This window comes from Micropterus dolomieu, linkage group LG04 (assembly GCF_021292245.1).
Source record: "Micropterus dolomieu isolate WLL.071019.BEF.003 ecotype Adirondacks linkage group LG04, ASM2129224v1, whole genome shotgun sequence".
In the NCBI taxonomy this organism is placed as follows: domain Eukaryota; kingdom Metazoa; phylum Chordata; class Actinopteri; order Centrarchiformes; family Centrarchidae; genus Micropterus; species Micropterus dolomieu.
In genome coordinates, this window is record NC_060153.1 from 9,881,907 (window position 1) to 9,899,718 (window position 17,812).

General features: G+C 39.1%; 1 protein-coding gene across 2 annotated transcripts in view; it reads left to right on the forward strand.

Annotated features, from left to right (window-relative positions):
- Positions 1-5,319: 5,319 nt before the first annotated feature.
- Positions 5,320-17,812, forward strand: part of fbxo41 (F-box protein 41) — a 50,265-nt gene continuing 37,772 nt past the window's right edge. The window contains exons 1-2 of one of the 2 annotated variants that reach the window (XM_046047654.1): positions 5,320-5,381; positions 15,858-15,964. The gene's annotated coding sequence lies outside the window, so the exon portion shown is untranslated. The remainder of the gene's footprint in view (positions 5,382-15,857; positions 15,965-17,812) is intronic. The other variant, XM_046047655.1, reaches the window with a different exon arrangement.

Genomic DNA, 17,812 nt, shown 5'->3' on the forward strand with positions numbered 1-17,812 from the left:
ATATACTATATATATATATATATATATATATATATATATATATATATATATATATATATATATATATATATAGTAGAACAGTGTCAGATCTGTGGATGTGTTTCCTGTGTAATTTTACCGAAAAACATTCCCTCTGATGAACACCAGCTTGCTATTAACTACATGAACATAGAATTGTATTTACCACAATAAAAAAAGCTTTAAAATGAAAACTCATTGGCCATAAAGAGCTGTATCATAGATCTCCTACTAAGTTCTACTGAGAGAATGAGTGAGGAAAATGTTGACATTTGGCATGAATAATTTGACAGTCACAGCAGTGTGATGAATTATGGCCCATTTGACACCTTAATGTTCTGTGTACTTGCTCAGAATAATCTACAGTTGAGTGGACTACATTAGTTCTCAGAAACCCTCAGACAAAAAGGGTTAGACTTTTTAATTGCAATTTCAAAATTAAGCTATTAAGTCACTTTTAGACTGTGGAATAACATTTTTAGACTACATCCAAAAAACTGACAAATGGATTTTATCAGTTCATTTGTAATCCTGATGTAGAACACCATAATATCAAAGTGTTAGTGTGTGTTGTTACAGGTGGCAACCTGTACTTCATGTGTATTTGTATTGATGATATGATTTATGTTAAAATCTGTAATTATGTGAGGTGTTGCAGTGGTAATGATGCAAAGAGTTTTTTTTTTTAGGTCATTCTAATTTATGATAATATAATGGGGAGTTGTGTGTTGTACAGTAAAACTGTAAATGACATATACTGTATTTTATATCATTTCAGTTCATTACATGCACAAAAGACATTACAGAGAGCTGGAATACCCAGTTCAATCATCTCTGAGTCATACATATCATATCATATGGCAAGTGTCAACTAATATATTTCAGTTGCTAAATTGGGTTCAAATGGCTGTCTGTACGTGGTGTACTTCTAATCTTTGACCAGTAAGTGGTGCTTGAGCTCCTAAATGGGATTTGTGGGGATCCTGCAACTCCTCCATCTCTCTCTCTCTCTCCTTCTCTCTCAAACACACACACACACACACACACACACACACACACACACACACACGCACAAACTTTCTTTGGAAATTCAAATAAAATCAATTCATTATAAAATCAAACCTTATACTGTACATTCACTTTGCTGTCTCCAGCTGGATCGTGTTACAGCTGAACATTTTGCCATCTAGAGGCATTTAGCATCTTCCATCTCAAATGATTTTAACAAACATCAATACAAAATATAAACATGCAGAAGTTGAGGTGTAATGACTTCCTTTAGCCATAATCCAAAAGTGTAGGTGTTGCAAATCTTCAAACTCCTGCACCTTACATGCTCATTCAAATACCGTATGTTATCTGAGTGGACCAATGTTTATCCTTGTCTGATGATGTGTTTAAAAACAGGAGCCCAATCTGACAAAGGAAACACAGATTGATGAGATTTAGGAATTCACAACTTTAAAAATAATTGCTTTCACTGTGTTCCTATTTTAAAGTTTTGAATAGTGGGAGGCTGGTTGTTTTACATGTTTAATCCTTAATGTGGCATCACTTCAGCGACATCCAGGCCTCTGGAATCAGGTCCCAGTTAGGATTTTGGAGACAGACACCATCTCCACATTTAAGAGTAAGGAATAAGACTTTCCTCTTTGATAAAGCTCATATTTATGGCTGACTCAAGTGAGCCCTGAACCATCCCTTAAGTGTGCTGCTATAGGCCTAGACTTCCGGGGTACGTCCCATGATGCACTGAGCTCTTCTCTCCTCCTCCTCTCCATCTGTATGCAATCATATCCCATTAATGCACATTACTAACTAGATTTCTTCCCTTTCTTATAGTTTTGTGCTTTTTCGTCCCTCTCCTCTCTCCTTCTATCGCTTTCTGCAGGTGTTTCTGACTCTGGAGCTGCGGAGTCTGGATCTGTGGTTGCAGGCTTCCTGCTGCCCCCATGTTCCTGCTTGCCTCCCGCTGCTACATTTATTCTTATTAATCCAATTATTATTATCATTATTATTATTACCATTGTTAGTACCATCATTCATTTTCTGTCTGTACCACTACCGCTTTTCCTGTTTTTGTATTTCTGTGTGGACCCTAACCAGCCGTCCATTCTGACTCACGGTTCTGTTAAAGGTTTCTTCCTCCTTAAAACTGAGTTTTTCCTTGCCTGTGTTGACAAGCACTCGGTCATGATGGGAATTGTTAAGAATATTACAACGAGTATGGTATAGATCCGCTCTATATGAAAAGTGCAGTGAGATACCTTTTGTTAAGTATTGGCGTTATATAAACAAAATCGAATTGAATTGAATTGTAGGAGAACCATTTGGTCAAAATCAAGGATAAACCTTCCATCATACAGTTGTAGCACAGGAATGCAATTTACAGTGATAAATGCTATAAAGTAGATGATAAAGACAAATACTAGTTGCTGTAAATACACAGCTATTTATAATCACTGGTACAGAAAATGCTGTGACGAATGGGACCAAAGCATAAGTTGGAGAATGAAGCAATTTTTTTCGGAGCAGATTTATAGTTGTGTAGTCTTGTTTCTATTTTCTTCTTTTTTCCGTCACCATAGGGTAACTTAACACGTGATTAGTTTCAAGACCCCACAGTACTGTGTACAATCCACATTGTTCTCAAACATTGTGGTGTCAAGGACCCACAAAGAAAAAAACAGCACAATGCTGACACCATATCTGACAAGTGTTTTGCAATTTCCATTAGGGGAGACCGGTTATGGTTGTAACATGGAGAGAGTTGTAACAACACCAATTCCACCAAATAGAGATAAGATATGAGTTAGGTGATCATTTCAGTATTTACCTACTTCCTCCCAGATCAAGTGTGGTGGTTATCAAGTCTGGAAAGAGGTGCATTCAGAATATATAGAGAAAAAACTGATTTTGAGATAAGAAAGTAAATTTTTTTGACCAAGACTATTTTTTGTTTAGTATCTATACTATTGCAGATAGATCTGTTTGACTTATATTAGATTGAAATATAGTTTCTCAGGCAACATGTGACGCATTTTTTCCTTTCTAATTTCAAGCCACTATGGTAATACAGCTAGCTAAAGGCTGACAGGGGTGGGGTGGGTTGTAACACTTCTTTAAAAAGTGTTACAACCATCCTCTATACATAAAACTAGGGACTTTCTTTGATTTTAATATTTTACAGAGTGCCCTATGCAGTCTGGGCCCAGCAAACCGGCAACCAGGGTTACCAGCATTAATTTGTCAGCACTGTCACCAGTACTCCCCATTCACATGTTGAACACATGTTGGCATGTGTATCGTCACGCAGCCTTTTCCATACACGGTCTCCGCCGGTGGAGAGGGTAGAAAAGTGTATGGGCAGCTTGTGAGAAGTGCCTGTGCGCAATAAAAAGTCCCGGTACGCCAAAGAGTAAAATATAGAAGTGCTGGTATACGTTCCGATGAATACTGGCCCACTTCAAGCACTGACTGTGACTCTGAATAAGAATTTACACACACACACAAACACACACACACACCTATTTTTAGTTAGACCTAAGGATGTACAGATATGTTCTTTAATTAGGAACATTTTAGTAGGATTTATTAAGTATACTTTTAAGTAAGTTTGTTCTATAGATAAATTTACATACTGTTCATGCATGTGAGTCATCAGACAAGACCTGTTTTGGAAGCTTATCATATATTGTGGCATGTATTTTTGATTCTTTTGTGTGATTGTTGCAACTTACCCCAGCATATGTTACAACCTACCCCGCTTTTGGGGTAGGTTGTAACAAGAGAACACAATGCATTTGACATCAACTCACGAGGTCTGTGATATTCTTGTAGAGGAGTGAATTGGTGCCATTTGTAGTGAACAAATGTGGGTACTTTGTATAAAAATTTGAGAACTCTAGCTAATAAATTCAGTGAGTTATAGTTACTGAAACAAAAAGTGTTACAACCATACCCGGTCTCCCCTACTACAACTAGTACTTCTAGATTGTACAACAGAGTATATCTACTATTACTAAATCCTGTTTCTAAGCCTTCTCCGATAACTAAGAGATACATTTCCTTTGGAGAAATATGCAATTCCAAATCAGTGTTTTTGGTCTAATCAGTCAAATGCAAACATTTACTCAAAATAAATCAGCCTTTAATTAGAGCTGCAGGATGCAAACCCCAGAATTAGCAAATACAATAAAATATCAATACAGAGTACTTGTGCAAAACCTCTCTGACAACTAAGGCTAAAACTAACAATTATGTTCATTGTCGACTGTCCGTTATTTTCTTGATTAAGCCATTTATTATTTGATCTATTACATGGTAGGAAAATAGTGACAGACATCCCAGTTTTACAGAGGTCAGTGACCAACCAATCTATTACAGGTCTATTGTATTGGACAATATTATATTTTTACAGCTCATGTTAAAGTGAGACTATGTAACTTTTGAAAGACAACATTATAAAAAGAAATTCTTACAAATTGAAGTTTATTTCAAGAGAAATAAAATATGCTTGCTAAATTCACTACAGTCAGGAATTTTGCTGCTACATCCATCTTGTTCTGGTATGACCAGGAGCTTATGGTAACTACTGTTTGGAAAACTATAGATAGATAGCAACTGATTTAGTTTGCTGACTTGAAAACCCTTCTTTGCATGTGCTAGTATTGGGCTACACTACGTTTTAGCTATAGGCAGTCTTGTTGTGATGTGTCTGATCCGTCTAAACAAATTTTAAGTGGATCAAACAACTCTTAGAGCAAAATTTATCTTCGAACTACCTTGTATTTTTCTGAGGTGCTGAGGAACAAAACCAGCTGGGGGTCCATGAATTGCATGAGTCCTCATGTCTCTTTTTGTATCAATACTGGCTGGGGAACATATTGGTTGAATGACTGACATGATGCTAAATAGTAAAATCTATGGCACATGGATGATGTCTCACAATCCTCCAATTTACTTGATGTCAATTGATTCACAAAGCAAAGCAGCAACTGGCAGGACCAAATTGTCTTAACAGCTTGTAATGCTGAGCTGGATGAATGGGATATGCTCTCTGCCTGTCTATCCTATCCTATCTACTGTCTGTCACGTATCTCCACACCCACAGCCTCACTCTCAGGTATCTTCTCCTTAATCAGAAGATGGGAAGGACTGAGTTTTTGCATTCATGTTTCTGCATCTGTTCAAGCGTTCTCTCTCTCTCTCTCTCTCTCTCTCTCTCTCTCTCTCTCTCTCTCTCTCTCTCTCTCTCTCCTTCCTGGTCGTCCTCTGCAGGCCTGCTGCTCTCTGCTGCAGAGAGGGGCTGCGTGACGTCAGTGAAAGGCTGGAGCGGAAAAAAATGGGGAGAAGATTGCGAGGTGAGTGAAATGTACATTTCTTTCATATTAACCACCTCTCCCGATCACATTTGTGTCGGTGTGTGTGTGTGTGTGTGTGTGTGTGTGTTTACAATAATCGCTTTATTGACGCCGCTGCTCATGTGCAACAAATTTACGCAACGTCGGGAGACCAGCCCAGCGATGAGCCAGCGCTGCTGTGGAAACAGGAGAAAATCGTGTGCATGCAAGGCTGTCGCCCTTTCCTCCGAGAGGGCACAACTGCTGCTATCAGCATCGGTGTGAATTAACCTGACTCCAGGCTTGTTAGTGCATTTAAGTCATTACGGCGGCGTTCATTGCTCGTGATGACATTTGGTGATGCCGCTCGTCCACACCCACATGATGTGCTGCTTGCGATTGATCCATGTGCAGTGCAGATATGAGGATCAATGTTTTTTTTTTTTAGCGCCAAATCTGCCAATGTTTAGGCTACTCTTAAACTGGTTGTCAATCGAGAGCTTGAATCAGCTTTTCAGACTGGAGACTTTAACCGGCCTGTTTGGCCTGGATGTGTGAGAATTATACCTGGTATTGCTGTATTTAGAGATACGCTATTGAAATGGGCTCTGTTACAAGTTAAATGTGTCAGCTTATATAGACACACAGCTGTAACCTGGTCGTTGTGGTGTATGAATATGAATTTTAGCATAATAAATATGAGTTTATTATCTTCTTGCAGTTGTGTTCACAGACGGTGTTGTGTTCATGCACATTTGAGGTCTTTAATAGTCCTCTGAGCACACTTGGATTCAAGAGGAAAGTGTCTAAGGAAATCATGACTGTAATATTCACACTCTAATAATAATATTCCCATGGGAAGCCTCAGACTCAGTGTGTGCCCCTGCTCTTCAGGCAGCACGCACTGCTGAAGTGACAAACAGCCAGGGCTGCTGGAGTTTGGGAAACTGTCATGTGACTACAGTGCATGAGAAATCTGAAAGTCAGTTGGCTTTAACTTATAGTGTTTGTAGAAATCAGATGTGACAAAAGTTGGAGCAGTCATGCTGAAAAGAGGAGGAATAGCTACAAGAGTAGAAGCAGAAAATAAACATGCTTGGTGTTTTTTTTGTAGATTAGATTAATCTGTCATAAGATAACTCAGCTAATAAATGATTGGCTGCTCTCTTATTCAAGACAGAGTCGTGTTCTGGATCTGCACTGCCGCAGTTTAGGCATACAACATGCATATACATGCTAAGTGCCTGTGTGTAGACCCCCATGGCTTCGTCATTCACTGTTTCAAGACGTGATGGTAAACCTGCAGTGTTCAGCAGTCTCACTGATGCAGAATATTTTACTCGATTGTGTGTGTGTGTGTGTGTGGTTATGTTCTTTGTGTAAGTGTGTTTTCATTCAGTTGGTGTGTGCGCAGCTCTTAGAACTGTTACATTGAATCCCATAATCATTACCCATGATCCCACAGTAGATAGAAATCCTCTGTTGTTAGAAAACATATTAATCTGTGTTTACAATATTGTATTTGTTCCATTTTTGGACAGTAAGGGAAGTTTTCTTTACATTTCTGCTGATTCCAAAGTGTCTGTTGGCACCTTTTATACAGTGTATGGTTGGCACGTAGTGTATTTTTTCTGCTACTTTCTTACACTCACCTTTTATCCATCCATCTATCCATCCCTCCATCCATCAACTGACTGGTTGACATTTACCTCTCTGGATGTGAGGTTCACAGATCAGACAGAGATGCAGATCTAGATCTACCTGTCAGTTCATGTGTACAAGCTAACACACTAAAATTCACACATCCGACTTACCCATCCTGTCTCTCGCCAAACTCATTCACTCCTGCTGAAAATTGTCTTTAAGACAAAGTGTCACGAATGTAAAGTTTCATAAAAAAGGCTCAGTAATTTTCAAAAATAGCTAGTCTTTGGCACAGAGGAAAAAACTTAATCAAGTTTTGGATACAGCCCTGCGATGGACTGGCGACCTGTCCAGGGTGTACCCCATCTTTCGCCAATGTCAGCTGGGATTGGCTCCAGCCCCACGTGACCCTGTACACAGGATAAACGGTTGACGATGGATGGGATGGTTGGAAGCTTTGGATACAATGTGGTATTATTAGGAGAATAGGCAATTTTGGTATTTTTATTGGATTTGTTGACAAAAAGAATATAAGGCTGCAACTGACAATTATTTTCTTTACCGATTAATCTGCTGGTTATTTTCTTGCTCATCATTCTGTATTTAATGTCTTGTTTTGTCTGACCAACAGTCCAAACTTCAAAGCTATTTAGATATAAAACTGAGAGAAGCAGCAAATCCTCACACTGGAGAAGGTGAAACCAGAGAATGTTTGGAGTTTTTCCTTGTTTTCAGTTTTGTGCCTAATTTGAAACTTGTTATTTCGTCAGTATCTAGTTTCAAGCCGTAAGTGTCCATTCTCTTGTGATCAGAGCGTTTTTCCTTTAGCTAGTCATTAATGTACGACTCCGTCATGGTATTATCTTCTGTTATAATCAGACTGTGTTTATGCCCATGCACAGCTGGCTCAGGCATCTCCGGCCCGGTTTGTTATTGTTGTAGCTGCCTGTAAAATGGTGCTCATCCAACCGTCGCTTACAGATCAAGGATCAGGCACATGATTCTGGCCTTGACAGCTCATGACAGCCTAAGACTGAATGTGGAAAAATACTGACACTAATGGATAAATTGCACTCGTGCAGTATTTACTAATTTGTCTTTATTGTTTGGTATTGTAAGGTTTTCAAACCATCAAATAAAGGCGTATGCCTTATGATTGACATGTGATCAAACTTTATTAAATCCTGTCTCATTTGAAGTCACCCATACTTGTCAGAGCACCATAAATCAGCCCAGTTGAAATAGGAAATATTTAATCTGCACTGACTTTCTCACTCCTCTACCAGCAACTTGAATATCATACCAACACAGGCTCAGGATTAATGAGTATAAGAGGACCTCAGAGACAGTTGAAATGCGGCCACAAATCACAGAGGCCATTTTATGCATCACCTCCCACAGACGTCCTCTATAGAAGATACGTCCCCTGTCTTGTTTTGGCTGGCACAGGGGGCTTAATATACATATATACAAATCTTACTCGTGTAAGATTATATGAGATACTAAGATAGTACAGCATCTATCCGGCTCTGAATGAATAAGAAACTGTAGCACTTCTTGATGGAGGTCACACATGTGTAACGTAAGGACATGAAGTGTATGTGCTTGCCAACATACGTGGTGATAACAGCAGGAAGCTGTATTATGGATTTATGTATACTGGAGGACAACTATTAACTATAGCTAACAGCTGTTTGGATCAATAGTAGACAGTGGTGAGCTGGGAAATGAGTCTGTCCATCAGCCTACACGTGTGATAGTCTGTCTATCTCATTCACTATACCAGCCTCATCCCATCCTGAGCTCCTATAATGATGCTCATTCTGTGTCACTGCAGTGAGAGCTGTGCTGCTTTAGCTTTGTTTTTGTGTTCAGTCTCACAGTGGCAACTGAATGTTAATGTTGCTTCAGTGTTGCTGTGTCATAAAATATGAACAAGCATTTACGTGATGTCTTCCTTCGTCCGGGTATTAATGGCTAAATGACAGATAGTTATCAACAATTATTCATCAACAATTTTTAACAGTTACCATACTCAATCCAATGATTTTCCGGAAACTACTGTGCCATACTTGTGACAATAATCATAAGATCAGTTTTACTGATACTGATTTTACTTAAACCTGCAATAACACATTCTTTTTTGGCCACTTGGGGGCAGTGAATACAAGTTGTGAACACAACATTGACATATTATCAGCGTCTAAGTTAATATGGTGAACTTGTTAGCAAACAGTTGCTTTTACACACCCAGAAGTTACAGAGCAACATTATCATTCATTTGGAAGTGTTTCCGGCCACCTGGTGAATGTTAGTCCAATTGTGACTTTCTTTTAGCTCTGTTTTTGGTCTCTACCAACTGCTGAGGAAAATATCTGGCTCTTTAGCTATGTTCACGAGCTAATTGCTAACTTTGTCTGTCTTGCCGTTTGGTGCAGAGCAGGTAGTGTACAGTGGGTTTGCAAGCAAGTGTCCACATTGTGTCTGCTAAGGTTAGGCATGCAACAAAAAAAAAAGTGCAATAGATTGTTACATTTTAGCTCATGTGAAGTCCTAAAGAGTGGAAATGAGGGGAAAGTGTCTCCAAATAATGTTAAGCTAAGTTACAGTGCTGCTAGGCTGCCCGGAACACCAGTGTCACAGAATCTTTTGTTAAAAGATGGCAAGCCTACAAGACCGAGAATAGTCAAAGAACCTCTTGAGCTTGACAGGAGTGAGAGAGGAGTTATGCAGATAATAAACATAATGAAAGAATGCCAAACACAGGTGAATTTTTTGGACGCTTTATCAGAACTACAGACTCTGGAAGGGGGTAGGCCGGAGTGGCTGCAGCCTGGGTAAACTTTGGACTCTGATAGAATATTTTTATGAATAAAAGCCGGAATTGTATCTGTATTTTTTCTCAGAACTTGTACTTTAAACGATCCAAACGATACTGGTCATGTCACCCACTCCCTCTGACATATCCACATGCCTTGAAATTATGCCACTCCCCTGCTTTAGATGCATTCTGTGGTCCATGGTCAGAACGCTTTTCTAACAACATGTTCAGCAGAAAAGATATAAAGCATGAGGACAAACTGATGAGTTTGGCAAATGTATCACGATAAACTTACAGTACAAAGCTAATGCTAATGTTAACATAAGGCTCTTCCCAAAGTCTTGATATCAGGTCAAAGCTTTGTAAATGACAACAAAGCGAAATCTGCTACAGAATTCTGATTCTTAGATGGTAAAATGATATAGTTGTTGATTATTTTTCTTCTACATCTAATAGCTATATCTAAATGCAGATGTCGTAGTATTCTGGTAATAATGTCACATGAATGATGAAATGTTTTAAACTGGCCCTCTTCAGAAGTATGTCTCTCTTTATAACAACTGAAGTGTGCTGAATCTTTTTTAATGTTAGTGGTTAGGTTTGCCCTTTGCTGTGAGGTAAAGAGCCCCAGGTTGTGAGATTGTCCTGTCACAGGAGTCCCATGGCTTACTCAGGACTAACACAATTCGACATGCTCATATAGGAGCCAAGAAGGCATTAGGAGCTTTTTTTCTTTCAGTTTAAAAAGGAGTCTATATATATTGTAATCTGGCCTGTCCATGGGAACACGTCAAAAGCGTTATCATCGCTTGCAGAGTTTAGCGCACATTTTACATTGGTGCTATCATATTGTGTGAATGCAGAGCACACTCTTTTATGGCATTTACTGTGAGAGTGGGAGGAGCACATCTTACACATGAAAAATACCAGCAGTGAAAACAGCTCCATTGTTGAGGTGTAGGCTGATCCTCTCATACAGGCACCTCCAGTATTATGTACAGTATCGTACTGCTAACTGCTATGCCGCAGCACTGGCATGGTTGCTGTGATACACCTTGACTCACTCTGCTCCTTACATCTCCTAGCAAAACAAATCTTTATCTGAGAGGACAGGCACACAGGAATTAAATCTCACCTAACTATGACGTAGAGCTCCAGAGCCGGTATGGTGAATTGTGGGAAGCTGAGTGACATTTTGCGCTTGTAGGTGGTGACTTTTATTATTTATGAATTAATTCATACCAATTTGATCAGTTGGTGTTCATCCTTATGAGCTGAACTTTTTACAGTCACGTCATTAGTGTAGCCTGAGGGCCAGCTGATGTTTTATGCACATGGTGCAGAGTTTAAGAATTCTGTAGCAATGACTGCAGCATGGGCCACAGTATCTTCACACAGATAATTTAACTCATTGATTTTTACAAAATGTTTACAAAAAGTGGTTATACAGTTAGATTTGGCGGATAAGAATCCGATAAGCAAGAGGATTCTGCTGGGAGAATTAATCTCATAAATGGACATTAAATACCAAAAATATAGCACATAAGGAGGAAGCTGGGACTGTGGAGGGAGCGGTGGCAGCAAACAGTGACTAAGTTTACATACACACTAGTTTTCCAAGATTATTCTGAATACCATAATATTCAGAATTTGATGCGCTATGTATACAGCATATTCAATGTGGAAATTCCAAGTTAGCCCTAATTCCGAATATAGCATTTGCTGATTTAGACATTTGGGATATGCCGATATTATTCGCATTTTAGCAACATTCTTTTAGCATTTATACAGGAAATTCGGAATATGTGTATAACTTTGGGTTTTACTGCAGTTTGCAACACATGGCCTCTTGTATGTTTACAGTCAGCTCTGTGCGTTGTAAACAAATCAGCTAGCCCACAGTTTGCAAGGCTGAGGTAGAGAGACAAAGCTGGTGTCTTACTGAATGGGGAAACATACCTGCTTTTAAACATTTTGAAAGACGAACAACCTGATTAACAGACTGGAAGGAGGGAAATTCCTCCATAGGTTGTAGCTGTAGGACGTACGTCATTACACTAAGAGTATGCATGTTTGCATGTGAATGGAAATATAAGTGGAATATTCATTTTCATTAACGATGTGAACATCTTAGTAAGAATATTGTCTTTTTGGAATAAGGGCAAAAACTGGAATATTGAGTATGTAGTTATTATTAGCTTAAGTGTCGCCTGCATACTTGTATACCTGTATACTCGTGTACATATAGGGGCAGCTGTGGCTCAGGAGGTAGCCCGTTAATCGGAAGGTCAGCAGTTCAATCCCCAGCTCCTCCAGGCTGCATGTCGACGTGTCCTTGGGCTGTTCCACCAGTGTATGAATGTGTGTGGATGTTAGTTTCTGTTTGAGCACTTAGGCTCAGTGTATGAATGTGTGTGAATGGTGAATGCAATGTAGTGTAAAAGCGCTTTTAGTGGTCGAAAGGACTAGAAAGGCGCTAGACAAATACGGAGCATTTACATATACTTGTATATCGGTTGTAATACGTCTGTACAACACAAACCAGAGTGCTGCACATGTAAATATGTGTCAAATTGTTCTTTCTCTGCAAATAGTTAGATAGATAGATATTTATATTTTTCTACATTTATTTATGTGAACTGTATGTTTGTCTGCGTGTAGCACCTTATCACCAAAGCAAATTCCTCGCATGTGTAAAACACTTCTTGGCAAGAAAGCTCCTGATTCTGATTCTGATACCTGCATGGATATGACTGAGTGTTTGCTGTCAGCTGTGAATAAGCCATTGACTCATTGTGAAGCATGAATGTAGCAGCTAATCAGCTAATTCAAGCGCAACTCAAGTTCTGGGCTGGAGCTGACACTGGTCTTATTTAGACAACAGTCACATCGGGTCTCTTACATCTGTGACGGTGATGGGCTGGTTCAAGTAATGCCAAACTCATCTTGAATATTTTCAGCAATCATCTCCTTCCATTCATTACAAAAACAAAGGTGAAACCATCTGTATTTACAGTCACTTGAGGAACAAACAGATGTATAACACAAACCAAAGAGGTTTTTAATTTTCTATCTTGTTTATAGTGTTAACAGCTGTGCAGAGCATTGGCGTCCAAGTTAATCTACTTAATCTACCTTTTTGGACAAGTACGTATCAAAGGATATTACAGAGAATGAAAAGCCTATTTTGATCTAGTAAATCAGGAATTAATATTACATAGAACACAGGGAGCTGCACTGTACTTTTTAACCATGTATGGTGTGAGAAAAAAATCTTTAAGAAGAAGACTCTACTGAGTATAAAGAGACTTAAAAAGAGAATGACCTTGGGTAGGTAGTCAGAGGGGGATCACCCGCTAGGGTGGCTAAGCTTGCATTGAATGTAGATTATAATGTCTAGCAGCATGGATCTGCAAAGTTTGTGGTTTGAAACAGATGTTACTGGTGTTTTCTGCTCTTCAGTAAATAAAATGCTGCTGTGCTGGACACAGCAAAGCAATACAATCAGGGGGTTTGCATGCAGAGCTGCAATGCAGCATCCCATAACTCCTAATTAAAACTGCTTAAATACTGCTGTGTACGCACACTGTTAGCTAGTGACCCCATACCTGTAGTGCTTAAAATGAAAAGATATGGGGACACGGTTAGACTTAGTACAATGTGTGTCTGTACACTTCTCTGAACTCTGATGCAGGACCTAAACACAAACATCATAGTAATAATATAAGGTATATGGACGGTATATACACCTATTATTTAGTGCTTTCTTGATTATGGCTGGGCGATGGATGTAATCAAATGGTAAATGGACTGCATTTATATCATGCTTATTATTCTGCAGCTCTTTACAATATATATTTCTCATTTTCAATGTTAAAATATACTGAAAAATCACATTTAAAGAATCAAAACAATGAAACTGATTGACCTCTGTAGCTCATTTTATTACCTTCAAGTGACAATTTACTTGGAATTGTTTATTTAGACTTTAAGAGTTTGTAAAATTGTGGCATGATATGAGCATGCCATCACAATACAATTGCACTGAAAGTTCAAGGTGTACGTTCAGTGTTACTCACTAAAAAGCATTGTGTGTTTCCTTGGGGCCTAATAAAGCTGTTGAATGCATTTCCTTCCTCATAAACATTTCTGGAGGTGAAAAAAAAAAGAAACATTTATTGTTTACATTCATGTCTGCTTATACACTTCTTGGCGTGTTACTGCAACTAACTGAAGATCATCACACCGCTTCTAGTGGTCAAAAACCCCACAGGGTGCCTTTAATAAACAATAACATTGTATTATTTTCCTGTCCTACTCTTGAACAGCAAAATACAACCTATCTCCTAATTAGTAGTTCGGGGAGCACTGCTGCCTGTTAGCTCACATAATTTAAACTTATTTTACAGTGGCTATGCTCTCTTGGCTATCGATTACTTCTTTACACTTTGTAAAACTCTTCCTCACACCTACATATCTGCTCCCCTGCCTGTCTGCCTCTCCACTCTCTTTCACTTTATCATCACTTTTATATTCTCTCTATTTGAGGATATTCACCTGTTCCCTCTTGACTTTAGGTTCACAAACCTTTTTTCTGTGCAATAGAAATGGCCGGTGGGACTTGGCAAGCTCTGTAGATCAGCCCCTCAACTTCAGGTCACTGCCCTGATGTAAACAGCAATATCCTTCATTCTCAGTCTTGACCTTATTGTTAAGAACCATGGTCTAATTGGAGCCCATGTTCTGCTTCATGTTGGACGGACTTTAATGCCTTGTTTGACCATCATGGGATTGACAGATGATGAAAATGAGATTATTACGGTTTCCCAGCAAAGACCCTTCAAAAAGTAACTTTCCATTAAGAGTCTGTGCATTAGGGTTACTCAAGAGACAGAAATAAGACATCCAATTAGGGAGATATTTTAATGACCTGTCATGTCAGTCAAGGTATGTATATAGCAGTAACAGTATTTGGATCTTTACTAATGACTGTGTATTCCCATCAGCCCTGGTCTTAAGTTAGAGGCAACTAAACACAGTGAATATACCATCCATTAAAAGTGCTATAAAAAAGATTAACCTAGTGTTTAGCATCAATACTTATACACATTTAAAGTAAATGTGTTTAAATACTGTAATTAAATGCTAAATACAATACCAGCCTCTGTGATATTATGCCATAGCACCAGATGGCTGCTCTGTAGAATCATTATTACGCAGCCACTCTGTGCATGTATCTTAAAATAGTGCCACAACACAAAATGTGGCCTTGGGATTGTGGCAGATGTGCTTCTGAGTAAACTGCCTTTACTTAAAGGACCTCTTGTATGTCTGTTCAGTGTTATAAGTTACACAGCCCACTGTATCATGGATGCAGGGGAGGGGGGGGGGGGGGGGGGGGGGGCAGCTGGCATTAGTAAGACTGATAGTTTTTGTGTATGTGACAAATAAAGCACCTTTACCATTTGGTTGTTACTGATGATTTACAGAAAAAGAATAGATTGGTTTCAAGTCAAGTGTCAGTCACATTTTTGTCCCAACATATCGTGTTGTCTAATGTTGTATATGAGAATAGGACTGATCTCCCACCCTCTGACCCCTGTGCAAACATTTTGCAGTTCCCATCTCATATTAAAAAAACCCTATTAGCATCATATAATATTATGTCTCATTTTATGGATGTTTTTATTGTTGATTCTGTAATTATCTCAGATGTTTGTGAATTGCCTCCCCTTTTGATTGGTTGTTGCAGCCAGTCGCCCAAGTATAAAGATGTTGTTGGTTCATAGTAGACCTGAAGTCATAAATCAGTTAAAGGGAGAGTAAGTCATTCTGCAGGATTGTTGATATTTGAACTCAACTGCCAAACAAATACACCCCTCCTTTCAGTGCTCCCTCAGAAGCTCTGCCCCCCAAAATTTCAAATCTCTGAGGTTCCTTCAATGTTGAAAAGTTTTCACCCTTGCCTCTGTTTATACTCTTAAGACCTTTTCCTCTTTGGCTTTTTCTTGGCCATCTCTCCTTCTTCACAGTGCCTGGAGTCCAACATGTTCGAATGTTCCAATGTATAGAACTCTCTCTCCCACTGCCCTCTGTGCACGAGCACTAACGCCACGTGTTGCTGATTGGCTGGAACAATGTAAGGTCCACACACACACACACACACACACAAACACACACGCACCACTTTCTTTGTTTTCCATTTACAGAGCCAGGGCAGTGTAGGAATTAGAGCACACACAAAACGGAGAACAAGCAAACTGTGAGTGTATTGGATTACAATCAATAAATTGAAAACTATTTTGATATTTGATTTATATTTTGGACTTTCGGTCAGACAGAACAAGACATTTGAAGATGTCACCTTGGACTCTGCAAAGCTGTGCTTATTGGCTTTTTTGTTGACATGTCATAGAGCAAACAAATAATCGATTAATCAAAATATAATCACCAGATTGATCAATAATGGAAATAATTGTTAGTTGCAGCTGTAGTTCTTAGTGTGAATCTGATACCTGACGAAGGTCCATGACTGAATCAGTATATTTCCAATAAACTAAGTGCTGACAGTGTGCAGATATTCATCTTTTTTGGTGTGAATGCTCCAATGGATCAAAGAATTGTTCACTGCAGTTTACAGGTTCCCCTTATGGTGACGACCACTCAGAATATGTTGCCTATAACTGAAAGTAAACTGACAATATGAGAAATAAACATGAGAGCTACTTCGGTCTGGTATTTTTGTAATGTGATCGTACAATATTTAAAAATAAATACAGAAGATGTAAACTCCAAAACGATGAGCCCTAAATGCTTTAGATGCAGCAGATGTAGGATGCTGTACTTTCAGTGTGTGACTAAGATGAAATCTCCTGGCTTTCTTTGGTGCTTGTAGAAGTGGGGGAAGCTGGAGGCTATGGCTACCTGTGTATCTTATGTGTTAAACACATATCCACTATCCACTACTAATCATAATAAAACATTAAAGGCAGTCCTCCGTGATGTCTCAGCTCAGCTCCATTGGCAGCATGTGACATGTGGCTACCAAACAGCCTCACTTCCTTCCATTTCCTGCCTGGTTGAAAACCTCACTTTGTAATTTTAAGCAGATGGGAATGCCTGCTGCCTGCAGTGTATTGACTGTGTCTGTGAGATCCTCCTTCCTTAATAAGTGGGCACGGCTTGCCAGTACACTCCCCGTTCCAGCCTCACCAGACTTCTAATAACGGTCTTGGTGATTTCTGGGGATTTCCAGTGTATAAGCCCTCTGTGAAGAACAGCCTGCATCTCTCATTTGTAATTACACTGCCAATGTCTTTGCCCACTGCTTCTCTCATTAGCTGCTGTAGAAAGTTCTGAGAGAGAGTCTGTTCTTCTGTCTTGGATTGGTGAGTCCAAATGGTCCCACTCTACTACATGGGGTGCACTTGATATAAAGACCATGTGGTGCTGTACACCAATCCAAGTTCAAGGCTTTAATACACCCATTGAGTTGCTGATCTTTAAAAAAAATAAGGGAAATTACAGTTATGTTGTCATTTGTTGGATGAGGTATGTTCAATGTTCAAAAATACAGCCAACCTGGAGTCCAATCAATAAGACGAATTCAGAGGTGTTGGGTAGAGCTGCCCTGCCATATAAAAAACACACACACCAATATTAATTTTGCTATTTTTATGAAGCGTTGGTTGATGTGAACCATGCCTCGAACAAAAGAGCTCACAGAAGACCTAAGATTCATAATTGTTGAAAAACTTTAAATTGTTACAAAAGTATCTCTAAAAGCCTCTGTGTTCATCAAAATCAGTGAAGAGAAATGAACTATAATTAGAGGACCTGATGCAGGGGGAATTAACAGAGAGATGCAGTGTTCTTGCAGAGGCTCGACTCTGGTCGCCATCTAAGTAGCAGATGGAAATGACAAATTAAATTATTAAAAAGCTTCATTATTATCAGAAATGTGTCCAAGGGAAATAGTTGAATCTCA